At 42.2% G+C, this 15561-nt stretch overlaps 1 long non-coding RNA gene across 2 annotated transcripts in view; it reads right to left on the bottom strand.

The window, feature by feature from the left end:
* Positions 1 to 8030: 8030 nt before the first annotated feature.
* Positions 8031 to 15561, bottom strand: part of LOC110358223 (uncharacterized) — a 69024-nt gene continuing 61493 nt past the window's right edge. Inside the window, exons 3-4 of one of the 2 annotated variants that reach the window (XR_002412420.2) lie at positions 10010 to 10086; positions 8031 to 9004 (exon numbers count right to left, since the gene is read on the bottom strand). This is a non-coding gene — a long non-coding RNA (uncharacterized LOC110358223). The remainder of the gene's footprint in view (positions 9005 to 10009; positions 10087 to 15561) is intronic. The other variant, XR_010473742.1, reaches the window with a different exon arrangement.

The raw sequence follows: 15561 nt of genomic DNA, 5'->3' as shown, positions 1-15561 counted from the left end.
ATTGCACTTTCTTTTACAATGTCTAAAAAAGTAAGGTTTTCTGAACACCACACAGAAAAAAATTCACACCAGCAATACAACCATGAAAACTCATTTCCTTCAGCCTGTTCTTGTGGAGAAGAAACCATTCCTGTGCCTTAGTAAATGGTGTGACCATGTCTTGAAGTACAATATGCCAAATACCTGGATGAATATTTTAAAAACTAACTCATGGGTGATTTGAGAAGTTGATAAGTGCACAGTCACAGCAACAGCAAAGAACAGATATAATGATAAAAATCAGTTTGCCCTGGACAATTTATTAAGGGCCTCAAGAAAAAGGAAAAAAAGAGACAAGAAGGAATCAGTTTGCAAAATATGATTGTTTTTGAAATGTTTGCCTAGCAACAGACCAACAAATGCTCCAACTAGGGCTTTATTTCATATTCTCATGGCAATACCACATAGCGTTTCAACACAAGCCGGCTCTCACTCTGAAATCCACCCTGGTGACCTCAGCTGCCCTGCTCTGATGCTCAGGCATCTCATGGCTCCCACCACACACCCTGCCCAAGCCGTGGCTGATTGCAGTACCAGTTGGCTGTGGCATAGCAAAGCGCATCTGTTTCCGCCTTCCTACGTTGCAACGACCTGTTCCCCCCAGTTGCTCTCACTTGGCACAAAGGAAGAAAACAGCTTAATGTGCCAATTTCCTTCTCTCTCTGCCTCGGCTGTTGCGCCAGTGCTGCCCACCTCTGCACACTCAGCACCACTTGACCTCACTTTCCCAATCTGCCATCTGAGCTTGCTGATTAAGAAGTCAAAGTTAGGCCAAGTTCTTACATCCTTTTGTGTTGGACACAGAAAATAAATCAAAGCTCAGGTAAAATCTCTTCCCCATGGAGCTCTGTTTGCTTTTTCCATTGTCTCACATGTGCCAGTCTTCAGGCTTTGGGAACACGGCTTTGCTTTTAGAGCAGACTCAAAAATTTAGGTTCAATGGCAGAAACAAAGTCCGCTGGAGCTTCTGGGGGAAAAAGAAGCACCAGTCTTGTGGAAATTCAGCATGAAAAAAGTTTCAGATCCATTTCTATCCCTGCTTTGCCATGGAGCTCAGATGTAAGGGCAGGCAGAGTTGGCAGCATAACTGGTGGCTATTCTGGGAGAGGCAGACAGTCGTGTGTGCATGGTGCGGATGTGTAGGACGACACACCATGTCCCCAACTTCTTATTTTAGTGTTGAGATAGGTACACCACCATTCTCTTTAAAGGGGTGGATTTATGTCCCCCTGCATCTCTAGGAAGCATTTTGTGGGTCATCTCCAAACATGCCCCATGAGCAAAGAAAAGGGATGTGCCCAGGCAATGGCTGGTGTATCTAGAGTGAAAGTTCAGCAAGGCAGACATGAGCACAAGCTCGCTGTGTTAATTTACACACATATATACCCTGCTGAATTCAGTCTCAGTGACGTTGTGAATTAGGCTGTGCTGGCCAAAGACATCCTCATCCCCAACAGAACCCCACCACCCTGTAAATTAAGCACATATTGTCTTCTGCTAATATTGCTCTGGATAGGTGATGTCTAGCAGAGGGATGAGGCAAACAGTCAGGCAGGTATAGCTTTAACTGGGCCTAGTTTTGAGGCCAAATGCTTTAATTTCATCACTTTTCATGAAAGGTTAATCCACATTGTGTCAGTTTGCAATTTGGGCAGGGCAGCCAACAAATACCCGCTAAGCCTCAGCAGTTCTGCTGTCCTGAGCCATGCACCTGAGCACTTATTTCAGCTGGAAATCTTTTGCCAGTGTAAATTTTGTCCACAGCAGGAGGGCCAGCAAGTGCAATTAGACCTGCTAAACACAGACAAAGCCCAGCCCAAGACCACACAGAAGCAATTTCAAAGCAAGAGCAGCTGTCCTTGGGTGGCCAAAAACCAGTTTTATGAGCCCAGTTGCAGGGAGCTGGGACTGCAAATCGCCACCTCTGTTCTCTGGGTCCAGGTCCTCCAGACCTCAGTTCCACGGTAACTGGAAACAGATCTGTATACTTGTATCATGGGTGTAACCCTCATCATGCCAGCTCACACAACCCCAATTCTGTCAAACTACCCTGAGTATATGAGACTGAATTTAGCCTTGCTCCATGCTTTTACACTAGCTTTGGCCTAGCTGTCAGCAGTCGAACAATTCCTAATGCAGCGCAACATTTTTCAATGCAGAGTTCACCTGGCCTCATTTTTAAAAACATTTTTGAGGTAGAAAAGTGACTTCACACTGGATTGTCTTGTTTTGCATCATGCTGTCATCATGTTTTGATCTAGTGCTAAGAAACTGAGAGCTGGATTTACCGTGCCACTGAATCACAGTTTTCAAAGCCCTATCACGAATCAGAGGCAGAGGGGTCAATGGCTAATTAGTTGCTGTCTGCAAAGCACCCTGAGGCCCACAGAGAAAAAGCATAGCAGTAAGTGACAAGCGTTATTTATTATTCTCTGAGTTAATAGCCCTTTACTTTGCAGTATATCTTTGACCTCAGCTATCATACCCTTTCTACCTCCCCACTCCAAACCACAGAGGGTTACAATGCAGAATACATCTGTTTCCTGTTTCATGAATTGCACTTGCACATTTCCAAGAGGCACTCTTGCCTGAGATTTAGAGGAAAGCAATTTTACTTACAAATACTATGTACTCCCGAACCTATCTGGCTCCTTTACATTGTACTACCTCCTGAAAATGAAGAATTGCCACACATAGTAGAAATGACTTTCCCATTATTTGGGAGGTTTGCATCATCGCCTTTTTCTCTTGCTGTTGTTAAAAGTAAGTAGGTAGCTGAGATATTCTGATATATTTAACAGAAATAAATAATTTAAACAACACATACAGAGAAAACCATGCAGCAATTATTTAAACTTGTCATAAATATTCCTTAGTAAGTTATTATTAATATTGTTCTTGTTTGTCCTGAGAACCTGTGGGCCAAGTAAGAGTATGTGCTGGCTTTACTATTTCACTGAAGCGAAGCCAGTGGGTAAAATCCTGGCCAGAAGAAATTAGTGGTTAGAAGGCCCCAGTGACTTGGCTACATCACACACTTCTGCAGAAATCTCTTGCGAGCATCATCTTTCACCTATCTAGAAACAAAACACAAGTTAAAAACCAAACACCCTTTATATATACCATTGTGCCTTATGTCTTGACAAACTTTGGAGTGAGACCTGGGGTTGTGTATGCCAGTGCAACAAGCCACCACTGTTGCCTGCTGAGCCACAGCAAGTTACTGTCCCGTGGGGAAGCAGCATGGTCCTATTCCTGGAGATTTTGGCCCAGTTCGTTTCCCTCCCAGGTGGGGAGGCTGTGAGTACACCCTGCCAGTATCTGTGCCTCAGCTGATGAGTGGTAACTTATTAAGGTGCTGAAAATCAGTTCTGTATCTCAGCTTGTAAGCTGATGTGCGCTTGATGAGGTTACCCTTGAATGAGAGAATCGGTCAACACAGTGGGATCCAGGCAACACCTTCAGGAATGGGCATGCTTCGTAACACTGCACAGTGGGGCAGGAACTGCTCCCAGCAGGGTTAGAAACAGGAAGTTTTTTTGCAATACAGCAATTCAGTCCATCCAAGATGCTCTGGGACAAAGCCTGGCCATCCCACAATTCAGGCTATTGCCTTGTGCTAACATTTTGCATGCAGACTGGAAGCTCTTTCCTGCCATGACAGTAGCCAGTGAGGCTGAGAGAAATGCATCCATCTGACCACTCCTCTCCTGCTGCCTTTGCCCTTCTCTGGGGCTGGTTAAAGGACCCTGCACAGCTCCCCACTGTTTCAGCTTAAGTAGCTTGAAACTGATGGGCCCTGCCATGTGCTTAGGGATAAACATTTGTCCAAACATTTGCAGATGTAGGACCCTAATCTAGAGAATAACATTTATCCCAGATATCATTTTGTTTATGACTGTCAGTCCTGGGGCATTACCAAAAGCCCAAGGGAAAAGTCTGTGTTTCAAGATGCTGACAGTACCAAGGTCTTATCCCACAGCCTGTCTCAAGTGAGCAGCTGTTACTTGCCAGAACAAGCAGTATCTGCTACACAACTAAAATTGCAGGCTGGCCTGTGATGGAGACATTTTGCAAACAGAGCTGGGAGTTGAAAACACGCAGACATGCAAAGTATCAGCACTTTACAGGACAAGAATTTGTGAATGCTTAGGCCAGCCATAGGTCCATCCCCAGCAAAAGTGTATGGGCACTGCCGGTGTATGGGAAGAGGAAAGGGAAAACAAAACTGTTGCACAGGCCTGCTGTTGCTTTAGAAAGCAAAATACCCATCTCATCAACTTTGTACTCGCTACTAAGCAGATTCCTTTTTTCTTGCTTATGCACCAAATGCAAACAGCTTGGTCACTCAGAGGCTCTGTGTCACGTTGATCTGCAGGGTATCAGATCTCTGCTACAAGTTCTTGTCTCTCCTGTTCTTCCTTCTAGCTCCTGAGCTGCAACAACGTCTTCCAAAAGAGCTACTGCTTCCCAAATGTGAAAGAGGAACCAAACCTCCGAAGCTCAGGTGCATGCTGTATACAAACCCTCCTTTTCTCTGTCCATTGAATACATGCAGCAGTTCTTTGAGCCAAACAAAAACTATGGAACCTTAGCTTTTAGCTTGGAAAATAGCAGACTGGGCTTTCAGTTTGGCTTAAACCTCAGCATGCGGATCAAATGTGACGGCCAGCACATACACCTTTGTGCCAGAGTCTTGTCGTCTTTGAGAGGTGATTTCAACGAGCTCTTTCCAGACCCAGAGTCATGGTGCTGCTGAAGTGAGAAAGCTGTCAAGGTAGAAGGGAAAACCAGGGGGAATCCTGAGTTGCAGACAATTGCCTGGTCCTTCCCAGGGCAGAAACCAGTGCTTGGGAGTTGCGAAGCCGGCTTCACGCATTTACAAGATGATCTGCTGCGCACACAACTTGCTGATGTTTCCCAGGCAGCTTCGCAGACACGATGGGGATAAGAACAGGCCTCTCGAGACCCAACTTACTTATAAACAATGCTTGTGTTTGCAGTGGCTCTTTTCCTGTGAGATCTGAACCCAGCTCATTGAAAAGTTTTTCTGCTGAGAGTGAATCAATTCATTCCATTCAACCAGTGAGCATCGTTTGTCATCTATGGCATTTCTGTAGCAAGAAGGTACACTGTGCCAACACTGTCATGCCCTCTTACAGTGATGTGCCATCTTCTGGAGAAACTTTTGGACAAGATCTCTGCTAGATACGTAGCTCTAATTATGATTTTATAACAGGCAATGAGGTCTGTTTCTTGGACCATCACTTGATATAGTAGTAATAATTTTGCAAGAGAATAATATTTTTATTTACCTCCCCATTTTTTTTTTCCTAAACATGACAGACTTCTTGTTGTTGTTATTTCTTCTTTTTTTAGCCTAAATTTCCTCTCAAAGGAAGCTTTGATTCCCCTGTGTACACAGCCACAGTCACTGGTAAAGATCCCACTTTCGTAGACTACTGAGATTCTAAGCTGTATTTCAAGAGACCATGCCAGATTTAGGGGGAAGGAAAGAGAAAGCATTGTGTCAGATCAGCGTTAATTTCAAGAGAAGAAAGGGAATCCTTATGTGTGTTTGGTCTGCCACAACCAGGAAATGAGGCAGACATCTCTTCAGCATCATCTGCTGTCCTTATTCGTTCTCCTAGGTTGAGGCATGCTAGAGAGAAAAGATTTTGCAGCTCCAGCAGAAATGTTTGGGAAATGTTTATCTGATCAGCTAAAGACTTTGAAGGCTTGCTTTGGGAAAGAGTTCTAACACTTCATAATTCAGATGCAACTTGGAGGCTTGGTGTCTCCTTTTTGCAAGAGAAGCAAATTGGTGTTTTGTACCAACAGCAACAGTTAGGACGAAGTAAGTCAGGGTATCATAGTTCATTGAATATATATATGTATTTTTATTTATTTAGTTATTTTTCTGGCCAAAGCTAGAGATGGGGTTACATGCTATTTCACATTATCAAGCACACTATACTGTTCACTGCATAAGCCATTCCTGGAAAGGAAAAAGAAAACCAAACCCCAGTTTTGCTGCTAACTGCAGAAGCCATTTGCAAATGCACAGTGAGTTGTATGCTCTCTACCTCTGCTCTGCACGGAAATAAAACACGATACTAGCCCTTGTTATTCCTTTCTACGTCAACAAGGAAACTGCGCAGTAGGGAAAAAGCACTCTATGCATCTCTATACTAACAGTAAGAGTACTGGCTTTTTGACATGGAAAAAATGATGTGACTATCAGAGACACATAAGCAGCTTGAAGAGCTGGTTTACTGACCTGCTCCCAAGCTTATCGAACCCTTGGCCAGCCAGGCTCTGCTTCCCACTCCATTGCATGTGATAAGGGTGAAGCTTACAAAAAGGAAGCTCTGTTATCGTCTTTGTACACTAAACCAGCAACATCCTAACTTGAAGGTCAGGCTACCAGAAAGAGACATGGAAAAGCCTCGGTGTGACTAGTCTCCAAGCCAGGCAGTCATGGCTCACATCAAGGAGAACCGTGTGGGTCAACACAGTCATGTTCTGTGGTCAGGGTGACACTTGTTAGGCACTGTGGTTTCTCTTCCTTGATTTCAGGTGTTTCTAGCAGCCTCACTACTTAATGTATTTCAATGGACAAACACTTCTGACTTTGTATATGAAATCCAGTATGGACACTCAAGATATCTTAAGTGGCAGCTGTACTGAGCTCCCTTTCTGGCTATCATTTCAGAAGTTTTTCAGGTTTCTCCCCAAGCTAGATCTCCGATTACAACATTTCTTTTTGCCTGCGGATCCTATGTATTAATTCACGTAATCTCAAAGACCATGAGCTCAGACACGTCAGTCTGAATTTCCAGCTTTAAAGGAAAAAAAACAAAACCACACACACACACAAATCCCCAACACCAAACCAAAACCAACCAAAAAAAACCCCAAACACACACTAAAACCATAACAGGCCACACCTCAGAGAAACTACAATATGCCACCTTCTTCTGACCACATGGTGAAATATCGTTTTGTCATAAGACATCAGCTTACTATGCAATTCCTGAGCTGCATCAGATTAACTTTTAAAGTGCATCTACCCTTCAGTCTGTTTTTGTCCAAGAAACGTACCTGTTGTGAGCTCAGCATTGTGTGGTGGGGCCATATCAATACTTCACCTAGTAGTTTAAAGCCAGCTCCTTTTAAAGCCATATATTGAAGTACTGGGACTGCAGTAGACACTTAATCTAGGCTGACTCCAACCTAATAATGCCTGAACTGTCAGCCAAGAAATGCATACCAAGCATACTCAAGACTCATGGTGGGAAAGTCTCCCAAGAACAACTGATGATCCTTGTAACTTCCATTAACAATAACTTGCTTAAATACAATTAATTCCTGTAAATCTCCTGATTATACCAGTTACCTCCTACAGATACTGCTGTAACCTCCTATAATCTTCTTCAACTGCAGAAAGAATTCTTTCTTTTTAACTTTCATTTTCTGTATGGAGAACATTAAAAGTTTTGCTTTCATAATTTTTAGTGTCACAAAGTTGCTCTGAACCTTCTTCCCAAATCTCTTTCCCTTCACCTTGCTTTTTTCTTTCTTCTGCCTTTCTTTTTTTTTTCCTCCAGAAATTTGCTGTAATTTGTTTGTATTGTTTCTGGTATTGCTTCATCTACGCAACTTTCATTACTGAAGCAAACAGGACTGGAGCTTGAGCAATGTAAGTTAATAGCAACAGCTGAGAGAACGGAGGCAGGAATGAGACAATATGATGTCTTGCTCTTGCGAAAGGGAAATATAAATCGCTGAGATTGTAAACAAGCGGTTCCTGGTGGCTCAAAAGCACAATGTTGCAGGCAGCAGCAAAGAATGGTTTCAACATTTTCAGGGCTGTGGTGTTTAGGATTAATTTACCATATTATGCTTTTGCTGTGATTTTAAATCTTTCATATCACCACAAGGCAATAAGCAACAAGCTCTATGTATTTTAATCTTCACAGTTCCACAAAGATATTGAAATGTTTGTAACTTGTTGCACTCCATGGGATGCTTCAAAATATTCCTTCAAAAGGAAATTATATTTGAGATATAATTTTTTTAAGTTCTACTAGCTACAAAGAAAAAGTTTATTTTGATGTTTCCTTGCATGATTCCTTGAATGTACTGAGCACTATAAATTTTTCTAGCAAAAGTTACTGTTTATAAGTTTTATTAGCACTGTACTGTATGACTAGATACTAATGAGTAACAGTTGGTGCAAATGTTATTTAATATGACTATAACATTTACATCCAAAGAAAAAAAAAACAAACCACAAAGCAACCAAAAAAACCCCAGCACAACAACCACCAACAAAAAACCCACCAAAACAAAACACCCCCCAACAGCAAAACAAATAAACAAAACCACAAAAAAAACCCCTAACAACAACAAACCCTCCACACCACACCACTGAAACTATAAAGAGGCAAAACCATCCCACCTTTAGGAGAATAAAATATAAATGGATTAATCAGGAAAACTATAACTCAGACAATAAGCTAAGGGACAATGAAATGAAGGGACCTGCTCCAAGGTCAGCTATGACAGTCACACAGACCCAGATGATCCATATTTCCTCATTCTTAGTTTGACTTCTCTCTAGGGTGAGGATGTAGATATCTCACAGAGAAAACTTCAGCCCCTGTTAGCTACTTCTAGAGCTGTATCATTATTCATGTCCCTTTTTTGTGAGACAAAGTCCCAGCTGGGATTAATTTAGGTCATGGTTCAGCCAGACAGTAAAGTACAATACATACAGTGAGTGTCAACAGTTATCTGTGATTCTGTGATATCCCACCCTAAATTTGAGTTGCCTAAAATCAGCAGGTGTCAGATCCATATGCACTGATTTTCTTCAGGAATGCTCCAGGCTTCCTCCTGTATCCATCCATCCATTCCCAGTTTGTATTCAGAGAGATACGGCAAAGGAATTCTCTTGATCCTGTGTGGTAGGAAGAGGTGCAAAACAAATAAGTGCCCTGGGGCAGTGTCAGCAGAAGACTGACAGAGGTTTTGGAGCTTAATATCAGAGAGTTTAGAAAAAATCTCAGGCTATATTACTCAGTTAAATAGCTTCTGCGCTGTTACATCAAACAGGACATGCTGTTAGGCTGTTCTTTCCTGATGAAAAGCCATTAAAATGATCAGAGTCTGTTTCTGTTGTTTGCAGTGCTCATCGGAAACACTAGAGAAGAGATGTACCATCTGATTTCTAGTTTTGTGCTGGGCTGCATCTGTCTCTGCTCAAAGATGTCACAAGAGAATGAAATCTCTGCTGGCACTGCATTCGTTCAACGTTGCTTTTCCTTGTGAGCACAATGCAGAAATTAGTATACAGCTATGAACTTTCTACATTAACTTACAATCTGAAGCTCTGCTAAGCAGATCCCTACGGATAACTGTTTCTTCTTAAAGACTAATTTCCAAGTTTCCTAAGAACATGAGTATCAGGGAAATCCACAAACAAAATAATGAAAAAAAAAAATCTAACTTCCATTCAGTTTGAGTTTGAATTTATACATTGAGTTTTAGACATGAGTAAAAGTCATCAATACAATGACATCTATCAGTATGATTTGCTGTTTTATCCAAACTGTGAGTTAAAAAGGCTTTCTGTCCTAGACCCTGTATACTTGGCATTTGATTTTCTTCAGTGCAAAATAAAATAAAAATATAAGTATTTCTACCCGTTTTTCACTGGTAGAGGTGAATGGGTAAGTGCGCAATGCAGATATAGAAAATGTGTCCTGTAAGGAGCAGTTTGGGAAGGAAATAGACAACAACCAGCGAGTGGGTGATGTGAACTCAAATGAAATGCAACATCCTTTTCTTATTCATATCCCCTGCTGAATTCACTGTAGCTTAAACCACCCCCAGGGAGGCTTCTCTGTGTGGAGAGGCTAAAGTCAGGGTTCAAACTCAAGCTAAAAGTGCAGTGGAAACTCACCCTGTGCCAAGGAACAGTTCAAAAAACTTTATATTTTTGACGTTCAAGTTTCTAAGATGTCATATACTCTTCTAGCCCTGGGGAGGGGTAAGGAAAGAAAAATAAAATACAGTTTCTGATACTGCCAGTACTGGCAAACAAACAAAATCATTTTTCTAATTAAGAAAGACACTTGGCAGCATTATTTTAAGAAAATATACTGTTCTCTGTTGTTGAGAGATAGTATTTTAGTCCACCATAGTGCCAGCCTGTTTCTTCTGTCCTCAAAGTACATTTTCCACAAAATACCCTAATAGAGCTGCAGGTAGAAGGATAAGCCTCCTCTTCCTATGCAGGTATCTCTGTACAAAGAATACCCCCCCAGGCTTAGTGAACTGCTCCCAGCCCAGCTTGCCTGCAAACAGAAAAGATGCTGGAGACTTCCATTCCAAGCAGCTCATCACCACCAATCTGAGGAACCAGCCCTTGCCTCATTTTTTCCATGCAGCGCACATCTAGTCCCTGCCACTGAAGATCATGAGCCTGACAGCTTTGCAGGGACATAAAGAAATTATGGGTGACAACTATATACAGAGTTATCTAAATCAATCAGAGGCACTTGAAAAGTTATTATACATATTTCAGGTTGAAGCTGACCTTTACTGCAGGCTGAAAGATTTTTCTGAAGCAGAATATCTTAACAACTGGTTCACAAAGGGCTTTCTGCATGTTACTCTGAAGCACTGAGAAACATCCACTCTTGTAAACAAGAAACCAGCTACATGAACTGTCAGTCTAATTGGGGGTTTGCAAACCCTGGTTCTTAAGTGTTTCATGTATGTATAAATACACACATATATACATGTGTATGTGTAGTTTAGCAGAGAAAATGAAGGACAGATGCTTTTAAAGACTTACAGGCAATCAGGATATCATTAGCAGACTTGTACACAACTAAACTGTTACTATTCTCAATTTTATTTGAATTTTACTTTAATCCTGAAGAACCCCATAAAATATACCTTCATGGAAAATATAATACGAAATGATTCTATTGAAACACCCACTATCCTTGCCAGTGAACTGTAAATGAGGGAAAGACATTTGGAAACTAGTGTTCAGAGACTGGGCAGGAAGACTGGAAACTTTGCAGAGATGCTGTTCTGTTGTTCTATCCTGTTTATCTTCTTTTCCTCTTCTTGCTCAGCTGGCCAGTGGTTAAGAAGAAGTATTTTGACTCTCATGAGTCATACTTACCAGAAACATTTCGCTTTGGGCATTTCCTTGTTGCCACAATCCTGGTCCCCCTGCTCTCTGTCTTTCCCATTTAAATGGAAAGGCACCAACTACTGTGTGGAAATATTACATAGTCGCATATGAAGAGCACCGCATTGGTCATGTCCAAATCTTTCCATTACAGCAGTCCAGGAACAACTGCAAATAACATTTGTGATCAGAGTAGGACCCATATGGTGAGCCACTGATGCCTGAGTGGATCCTGTCTATGGCTTAAGCAGCTCCCAATTCATGGGATGGGGGCAGTTAAAAAGCAGAAGAAAAAGCCTGGCTTTGGTCCAGACTAGTATCTGTACTGGAAGTGTGGAAGAAAAAATAAAAAAATTCCAAAAACACCACATAGGAAAACACCCATTGTTTCTTCTAATCTTCTTTGTTATCCTATGGGGTAGCACAGTTTGCTCATGAGGGGAACTCTCACCACACGCAAGCCACTTCTCTAGGAGTTTCTAAGAAAACGTAAAGTTTATGCTTTCAGTGAAGTGCCATGGAGAGGGAAGCAGTGGTCACACTGCCCTGTCTCTGCACTGTGGGACCTCCTCGAGCAGGGTGTGCCCTGTCTCTTTCTTCAGATGCTGGAATCAGCAGAGAGTCTCTCAGAACTTGAAGCAACAGTGAATCACAGTCCCTTTTCAATTGAAATCACAAAGAAAAGAACCTCAGTAGGAAGAAGTTATCCACAGGCCCACTCTGGACAGGAGGCTCAGAGAGCTCTGATCCCATCTGATGAAAGCCATGGGCCTGCACCAACCATCAGAGAAGAGGTACCATCTTACCATTGGTGACAGCCATGACCAAAATATTATAGGTAGCAGAGCTTTTGTGCCTATTTCTGCCCTCTCCTGGTTGCATGATGAAAAGTGTGTCATTCATCTGGACAGGCAAGTCTTTCCATTTCAGGTTTTGGTTGTAAGCAAGGTTTTCTGATTTCTGTTACTCAATGCCAAGAATTGCATTATAGTCAATGGAGATCCACCAAATAGCTATGATGAGAATGGCCCCAAGTTACTTCTGATCCACCTACATAAATATTTTGTTGGATATCCTGACTATCTGAGAAGTTTTGAAATTCAGAGTGATTGCCTAGCTCAAAAATGGGTGAACCGTCAGCAGCCAGCCCCTAAGTTCTTACACTGTTCCTCATCATCCCTCCCATTACTGTGTTCTTAACTGAGGGCAAACACATCCTTCTTGGTGTTCACTGTTTGCCAGTGTTACAGCTGAGTGGATCCCAAACATTTCTGAGGAAGGAGCCCCTCCCTGTCCTCAGCATTTCTTTTTTCAACAGATGTGTAAGTGAAGGATGGTGTCTTGAAGGTCACTCTACAGGGTCTAGTAGACAGCCAGTAATCTTCAAAGAATATCTGGAATGGCTGTGCAAGTGGAAAGTATTAATAAACACAAGTCATTAGTCCACATGACTCCACCCAAAAACTCCGTGGGGTTATCATTCCTTCCTCCAACAGCCTACCTCAGCCTGAGTTATGGTAACTATTGGAAAGAGCTGGAGGTCTGAATCATAACTGTTGCTTTTTGCAGGGCATAAGTTGTAATAATATAGTACAAACCCAACCTTTTCCATGGCTTCTGATTCCCGTAATAACTTGTCTTTCACCTTGACAAGCAATCATGTCTTGACTGTTGTACTGCCAGTGCTCTGTCTGCTCAGATTGCTCAGCTGCGCCAGTAAAATCTTAAAGCTTTCTGGCCCTCAGAGGTTAATCTTGGTCCATGAAGTCCAGCAGAAAATCTCTGCACCAGAAGTTTACTTATTTCTGCTGACATCATGCTGAATATCCACACTGCTACCTCCTGAAATTAATAAAGTATGGATTCCTGCATTATTATCTATCAGCAATTGATCTAAGCCATGCAGACCTGTTCTCATCCTCATTTTAATTTGTCTGGATTTGGACATGAAGTTCAGACCTCTGTTCAGACTTGACTTTGCTATATTTAAGTTCATATCTGATTTAATCCTCTGGTTTTCCAGAAGGAGCCCAGATGAGGTTTTTCAACTATGCACAATTCACAACTGAGATCAGTGGACCAACTCACAGCCCTTCAAACACCAAGACATGCAACATTTCAAGACAAACTCATTCTTTCTTTGACAATCAGCTGAAGCCAGACTTATTTTAATGGGCAATAACTCTCATCCAGGAGGGCTGGTTGTGTTTCCCTGTTAGAACAGAAAAAAAACCTTTGTGACAGTCAGTGGCCTCACACCTGACTTGAGTGTATGAGTCTGGTTTAAGTGCTGGAGTCAGTCTCCAGCCACCCTTGGTACAAATTTAAACCAGTCCTCAGGCTGGTCTAATTTAGGTTGAGTCAGGATGAACGCCAAGCCAGCTCATGATGCAGGGATTCAAAAGGTAACAGAGTCATGTTCTTCCCTTTATTCTTGTAACACTGATTCCATTGCTGCATATCTGAGCTGTGGAATAAATACTGCAGGAAACCAGCAGAAAGCAAAATCTCATGACGTGCCTTAATCACTTCCCTGTGTTTTCAACAATATGCCTAGTGACAATTTAAACTTTGGGACAGAAATCCATAAACTTGACTACTTCATCTTGAACTAAAAATCATTGCACTCAGGGAAAGTTCTGCAGTGCAGAACCTCTGCTTTGGCTGATGAGCAGCATTTTCCATCAACTTCTATAGGCCAAGTGTCTCCCATGGTACATCAACACCCTACCAACAAAACATGATGGGAAGGCATCCTGGGAAATGCTGTGCAGCTGAGGAAGCTCAGTGCTATAAGACACCTGTGCTAGAGCTCCCAGGAATTAGCACACCATTTCCAGATCAAAACACTGTGGTTTGAGGCAAAAACCAGAAGCATTTCTGGATTTCTTGAGTGATCATCTTAAAGGTAAAACTTTTCCATGGATATTTTTCCACAGTTCACAATCTTTTCATTAAAAAAGCAATATGTACTTTTTAAAAAAGTCAGATTGTCTGACCAAAAAAACCCCACCTGTATTGGCCAGAGCATTTCTAATCAACTACAGATATGATAACAAAGTTGTGTGGATTGTCACTGAAGGATCCTGAGCAGCAGATGAAAGCTGGTGTTCCACCTCAGCTAAGCAAGTGATATTCTGGAAGGGATGCAATGCACAATGTAAAGCAAAAGGAAAGTGAAGGGAATGAATTGCTGGTCTGTGTGCTGTTTTTCAGCTCTACTCTTACTTTCCTCCTGCAGCTCTATGGGAGGCATTTCTGTGGGACATGATAATAAAAGCTGAGATTTTTTTTCCACCCAATGTTTTTCATGGTTTCTTTGCCTTTGCTGTAGATCCCAGAGACCAGATGTCTCATATTAAAGAAAGAATAACTTCCTTAACTTCTCTTTGGGGACGTGCTTGGGGAAGGAAGGGAGAAAGTTTCTTCTTTTTGAAATAAGAGTTACGTTGACACACAGTGAATAAATGGCAGGCAGAGGCCAGACATGCTGTTGATAGAAAAGAGGATAACCCTGAAGAGCTAGGCTGACCACCACAGGAGTTGAAGCTATTTTCTGAAAATAGCTTCCATCAGGACAAGCTTCTCTGTAATGCCTACAAAGTACCTACACTTAGCAATTCCTCTCAAACAGCTCCCACTTGACACCTGCTATTAAAATATGTTCTCAGCTTACCTAGGCAATTCAAGAGGTTTTTATATATCTTTTAAGTTTCCTCTGAGTGTACGGAATTAAACCATCCCATGTGCTGCAGTCAACTAGAGAGGAGAGTGGGAAAGCCAAGACAGCAACACTACCTTGATCCTACCATGACCTAAAAGTGACCTGAGCACTGAGTCATTGTGAGGACCTTTGTCTCATAGGGAATTCTCCCCACCTCCTGCCTTTGGGCAGACCCTGCTCCAGGCCAGCCTTGCATTAAGCAGGGCAAGGCTGGAGGGATGACAATTTCATCTCCACAGCTGCCTCAGCTCTGACAGCAATAAAGGATGGCCATGTGCTGCAGTGTCTACTCATTACAGACACCTTAGTCATCCTCCCACTGTTGTTTGGGCTTCTGTGGCTGGCTGGGTTCATCTGCTGGTCCTTGTAACACACTGACAACATAAGCCACCTCCTTGCACAATGAATCCCTGTGCTTAGCAAACTGGGACCCAAATTCACCATTTGAGCTTCTCACTGATGCTTTGTGCAAATGTCATCATTCCTGAAAGAAGCTGCACTCAGTAAATCATTCCCTTGACAGTGCTTTGAGAATGGGTTATGGATGTCACTTATCTCCACATGACTGGAAAGCAGCTAGGAC

Source organism: Columba livia, chromosome 7, assembly GCF_036013475.1.
Source record: "Columba livia isolate bColLiv1 breed racing homer chromosome 7, bColLiv1.pat.W.v2, whole genome shotgun sequence".
NCBI classification, from domain to species: Eukaryota; Metazoa; Chordata; class Aves; order Columbiformes; family Columbidae; genus Columba; species Columba livia.
This window is presented reverse-complemented; position numbering and strand designations above follow the sequence as displayed.